The sequence below is a fragment of the Gekko japonicus genome, unplaced genomic scaffold (genome assembly GCF_001447785.1).
Source record: "Gekko japonicus isolate JY-2015 unplaced genomic scaffold, Gekko_japonicus_V1.1 scaffold324, whole genome shotgun sequence".
Lineage (NCBI taxonomy): Eukaryota > Metazoa > Chordata > Lepidosauria > Squamata > Gekkonidae > Gekko > Gekko japonicus.
In genome coordinates this window covers 924,309-930,602 of record NW_015168056.1, presented here as the reverse complement: position 1 = coordinate 930,602, position 6,294 = coordinate 924,309, and positions in this window count along the sequence as shown.

Below are 6,294 nucleotides of genomic sequence, written 5' to 3'. Positions count from 1 at the left end.
GCAGCTCTCCGGCTTCGGGAGGGGAGGGAGGGAAGCCGCGCCGTCGCCCCTCACTGCTCCCCCACCCACCCACCCCGGCTCCGAGCTCTGCCCCCCCTGCTCGCCACTCGCCTTCCAAATGGCGGCGGCGGCGGCCTCCGCAGAGCATTCCAGGCGCATGCGCACGGACGCTCTGACACTTTCGGGGGGATTTAAATATCCCCCTGATTTTTTTTTTTTAGTTTTTAGATTTTTGTGCACCCCTGGGGACTGCCCCAAGAGTGCACAAAACTCTCCCTGCCCCCCAGGTCGCCCCGGAGTGCTGATTTAGCGATCCGCACAGACAGGGCGACTTGGGTATTAGATATATAGATATATTATTTTATAAATTTTCATATAACACTGCTTACAAATATAAATCCCATTGAAAATCAAGTCCAATAATACAGATCCCTACAACAAAATGAGTACATTCCAAAAAACCCCGAGTCCTATAGTAGAGTATAGTTGATCCATAAAAATACAGAATAGTTAAACCTTAACATAAACCACTAATCACAAATACTGACACATGAACAGGGTAACTTTATAAGTCTAAAATATTGATATGATTTCTTTATACTTTAAAGGGACTGAGGATGTGAGAGCAGAAGGTTTTGAAAGCGAGGCCTCCAGGGTGATTTTGTAGAAAATGCCCAGCAGGAACTCATTAGCATAACAGGTCACACCCAACAGCAGAAACTCATTAGCATATTAGGCCACACTCCTGACAGCATAGCTCATTAGCATATTAGGCCGCACCCCCATGTTACCAGAAATGTGGTCATCCAGCCACACCCACCTTTTGCTCCTTATTCTGTTTACCTTGTCTGTTCCAGGGCTCTTTTTGTAGCAGGAACTCCTTTGCATGTTAGGCCACACACCCCTAACGTAGCCAATCCTAATGAGTTTCTGCTCTTGGGTGTGGCCTATTATGCTAATGAGTTCCTGCTGGGTGTGGCCAACTCGGGAGCCAGCCAGAACTCTGTTCCTGTGCGTTCCTGCCCCAAAATAGCCCTGGAGGCCTCCATAAAATCTATCCATTTTGCAAAGAATAGAGAAAGTTTTTTTATCTGTTACACCCGGTTTTATAGAAATGTTTATTTTTTCTAGGGCATAGTATTCCCATACCTTCATGTACCATTGGCAGAGTGTAAGCGCGTTATTACCTTTCCAATGACTAGCCACTTGGGCCGTGGGAGCCCTCGCCAGGAACAGAATGATGTCACCAGCAATGCACCAACACCACTTCCTGTGCAACCAGTCAGTGCTGTCTACTCAGACCGGCAGTGGCTCTCCAGGGTCCTTCACATCACCTACGGCCTGGTCCTCTTACCTGGAGATGCGAGGGATCGAACCTCCTGAATGCAAAGCTGATGCGCTAACACTGAGCCGCAGAACCTTCCCAAACACTGAGGACCAAGGGTCCCTCTAAGCTGTGGAGTCTCATAAGCAAAAATTCTGCTTTGTGAGCCACCGGCATTAAAGCTGTGAGTGAGCCATTTGGCTGCTGCATGAATTAGTTTGCTCTGGGGCCATCCCTTCCCGAGCTGAGGCAAAAATCTGTGAGCTGGAGGCTAAAAAACCAGGGGTCATTTCCTGCAGGAGCGCACAGGAGCGGAGCTCTGGCAGTAAAGAGCCAAGGGGGTGGGCACATGCAACAAGCCCCACCCCCTGCTCCCAGCAGCCCTCAGTCAGAGCAAGAAGCAGCCAGGTAAGTTGCAGAGCCCCCCCCCCCCCGTCTCAGTGTGAGTATGATCCAGCCCGTTAAATTTATGGAGTGCTCAGTTTGAATTTTACCATTGACGAAAGCTTTTAGCCGAAACGGGTTTGGTATTGGTTCTTGCACGTGGATATAATGTGTGCCTTTTAACCTGTGTTTATATGATTGGGCATTTGTTTTTATATTAGGAATAGGTACGCACAAGGGTCATTTCCTGCAGGAGCCCAGGGGGCGGGCACATGCAACAAGCCCCACCCCCTGCTCCCAGCAGCCCTCAGTCAGAGCAAGAAGCAGCTTTTTCAGGTAAGTTGCAGAGCCCCCCCCCCCCCGTCCAAAACAGTCCAGTGGCACCTTTAAGACCAGGTTTTATTCAGGTCCAAGCTCTCCCTCCTCTGCGAGGACAGATCTGCATGTCCCCCCCCCCCCAGTAGCTAGCAATCCAAAACAGTCCAGTAGAGCCTGAGCGGTGGGTGTTGCCTTCTGACACACTTCCGGTGATGTCAGGGGGTGTGGCATATGCAAATAAGTTATGCTAATGAGTTGTGCGAATGAGTTCCTGCACCTCTTTTTCTACGAAATGACCCCTGTAAAAAACTGTGAGCTAGCTCACACTAACTCAGCTTAGAGGTTACGCTGCTGAGGACCCTGAGGTCTGATCTTCAACCACTGCTTATTTTACCTTGTCAGACTTCCTGAGATTCCAGCAAGTATAGAAGAGCCTGGAACTTCCTCTTTTAAAAAAAATGAAAGTTCATATTCTCCGGAAGCTGTATTCTGTGCTCAGGAGAAACGCATACTTCAGGGTTTGTGTGGTTCCACAGAACTGAGGCAAATGTTTTCTTAAAACCCTGACAGGCCTTATATTTACAGGTTGATCCAAACAGGTCCTATTTTAGTCCGAGCTCCGCTAAAATGTTCCTTCGTGTAGGAAGAGGGGAAGATGCCTCTAAGCACTTGGAAAGTTCGGCTTGGATTTTGGTAAGACCCAGCCTGCATCATGAAAGTCTCCCAATGGCTTCTAATTTTGGTTTCTGTTTTCTGTACTGCCGCTAAGGCAGGGGTGTCAAACATGTGGCCCGGGGGCCGGATTAGGCCCCCGGAAGGCTTCTATCAGGCCCGCAGTGGAACTGGCTGTCTTCTGCTTCTTCTTCCAGTTCTGCTGCTGCTATGTCATCATAGGTTTGCAGCTTGCAGATACACACCTGAACGGCATACTCAAAATTGCAACAGCACAGTCATTTTGATGCAATAATTCAGAGCAAGAGGTCAGTTATCAGACGCTGTTAAATAAACAAAGGCCCCGGTCACACAGGAGGTTTTGCCCCACAAGAGGGACGGATCAGGGGCGCAGCAAATGGGCACGATCACACCGCAACATCTGGGAAGCGGTGTGCACCCATCCCCGATCCGTCCCTTCAGCCCGAAAGCGTGCATTAAAAAAAAAAAATCTAGGAAAGAGTACTACCAACCTGAAACGCCGCGGCAAGCACAGCCGTGAAATCGCTGGCGCACCCGTCTTCAGCAGCATTCAAGGCTCCTGGCCGAACTGCACATGCGCACACATGCGCAGCTGGCTGCCTCGCTTGCCCTTTCGTGGCTCCCCCCCCCCGGCATCCGATTGTGCTGGGGAACAACTGCGCGGTGGCTCAGGGGATCTGTCTGATCCCGCCGCCGCGCCTCTTTTGGTGTGGCTCTAAAAATCCACACTTTGGCCGTGCCAATTTCCTCCATGTGACCGGGGCCAAAATATTGCAAGCGTGCTAATGTTTTAAGCGTGTTTCTGTTTTAAGTGGGAAAAAAAAGCCTTTCTGTTTGTGTCCTTTATAAAGTTTACATCTCTGCTACCTGGCATTACATTCTATGACATGCATGACCCGGCCTAACAAGGTCTCATTTATGTTAGATCCAGCCCTCATAAGAAATGAGTTCGACACCCCTGCTCTAAGGTGTCCTGGAAAAGAACCACCTATCCTCAGAGGGACTCACTGCAGGGAAGGGCTGCGACTCAGTAGTATTTTATGCCAGATATCCCAGATTCAACCTCCAGCAGCTCAATTTAATCTCAAAGAGCAGGCATCGGGTAGACTCCCCTCCCAGCCTGAGGTCCTAAACAGCCACAGTTGGTCAGAGCTGGATTCTCTTGGTCCATATAACACAGTTTCAACTGCTCATCTTTTCCTAGCCCGAGCTTAGGCATTAAGCATTGTTCCAGGGTTTCACCAATAGATTTATGGGCTTCGCCTGACTGACTGCAAGGATGGTTTCAAGTTCGTTGTTGTTGTTCAGTCGCACAGTCAAGTCCGACTCTTCGCGACCCCATGGACAAGATCACGCCAGGCCCTCCTGTCTTCCGCCGTCCTCCGAAGTTGGCTCAATTTCATGTTTGTTGCATCTATGACACTGTCTAACCATCTCATCCTCTGCCGCCCCCTCCTGTCTTCTTTGACCTTCAATCTTTCCCAGCATCAGGGTCTTCTCCAGTGAGGGCTCCCTTCTCATTGGGTGGCCAAAGTATTTGAGCTTCAGTTTCATTATCTGGCCTTCCAGGGAACAGTCAGGGTTGATTTCTTTTAGGATGGACTGATTTGATCTCCTCGCAGTCCAAAGGACTCTCAAGACTCTTCTCCAGCACCATAGTTCAAAAGAATCCATTCTTCGGCACTCGGCCTTCCTTATAGTCCAACTCTCGCAGCCATACATGACTACCGGGAATACCATTGCTTTGACCATACGGACTTTTGTTGGCAGGGTGATGTCTCTACTTTTTATCCATTATCCATTTAGAAAGAACCACATCATGGTCCACAATCCAGTTTTATTTCCTTGTGCCTGCCTGCCTGTTCCAGATAGATAGCGAAGAAGAAAAGAAGCCCCACTTGCTATGGAAAGGCAATGTTCCCTCTAAGCTGCAGAGCCTTGTGAGCAAAAATGCTACTTTGTGAGCTCCTGGCATTAAAGTTGTGAGCAGGCGATTTGACTACTGCATAAATTAGTTTGCTCTGGAGCCCATCCTTCCTGAGCCAAGCCAAAAATCTGTGAGCTAGCTCACACTAACTCAGCTTAGAGGGAACACTGGTGGGCAGTCTCTAATTTGATTTTCATTGGATTTTGCAGCAGAATTCGAAATGTTACTGTCATTCATGTGTGTCTTTAAAATAATAATAATAAAGAAACCATCCAGGAAATTCCAAGTTGACAAGGAAATGGTAAAATAATCACTCCGTAGTTTTTACGGCTCTCGGTCTTCTAGACCGGATCAAGCAAGTGAGCCGTCAAGTCGCCAAGTCCTGGCCCCAAAGAGATCTCGCTGGTTGCGCAACGCTGCAGTTTATGAGAAACAGTTCGCTTTGCAGTGTACTCAGGAAGTCGCCTTGCGCCTTCACGCTTATGAGAAGACTTGCCAATCGATCTTAAGCAGGTTTTCACAGGAAAAGAAATGTCACACCTGTCTTTTGCACGGGGCAGCTGTTGTAATAAACGAACCAGTTGTTCTTGTTTCCCAAAGTGGTCCCCCCACTTTGAGGACTTTCCTAAACAACAGTTCTGTTTTTTCCCCAGAATGGGCGTTAGGAATTTTGCCCTGAGTCATTGGTTATTGTTTAGCTTTAACGGATATTTTCAGCTGATGGATACTTTAAAAAAAACAAAAAACACTTTCTCTAGAGCATCCTACCCTCCAACTGGGAGATGGTAACAGGAAACATCTAGCTGGAGTCATTGTCAACCATGACTGCCAACTGGCCGGAGGGGGGGGGGGACAACCCCAGAGTCCATTGTTTCTTTCTGTTTACAGCTGGTTGCCAAAAAAAACTCCAAAGACCACATGCTTTTTCTCTTCCCTCAGAGATATGTCTAACATTATATTTTATTTGGTGTAGTGGTTTGGTGTAGTGGTGAAGTGCGCAGACTCTAATCTGGGAGACCCGGGTTTGATTCCCCACTCCTCCACTTGCACCTGCTGGATGATCTTGGGCAAGCCGTAGTTCTGATAAGAGCTGTTCTCGAAAAAGAGCCGTTTCTGTCAAGAACTCTCTCAGCCCCACCTACCTCCCAGGGTGTCTGTTGTGGGGAGGGGGAGGGAAAGGAGTTTGTAACCCACTCTAAGACAACTTTGGGTAGTGAAGGGTGGGCTATAAATCCAATCTCTTATTATTATTATTATTTATTATTTATTAAATTAAATTTCTAGACTGCTCTCCCCTGTAGGACAGGGCTCAGGGAGGTGTACGACAATAGAATCACATTCATAAATGCACAGTTAAAAAAAATTAAAAACACAATTGGCCTAATTAGATGGCCCTAGCATGGACCAGATCACGCCAGGCCTTCCTGTCTTCCGCCGTCCTCTGAAGTTGGCTCAATTTCATGTTCCTTACATCTATGACATTGTCTAACCATCTCATCCTTTGCCGTCCCCGTCTTTTTTGACCTTCAATCTTTCCCAGCATCAGGGTCTTCTCCAGTGAGTGCTCCCTTCTCATTGGGTGGCCAAAGTATTTGAGCTTCAGTTTCATTATCTGGCCTTCCAGGGAACAGTCAGGGTTGATTTCTTT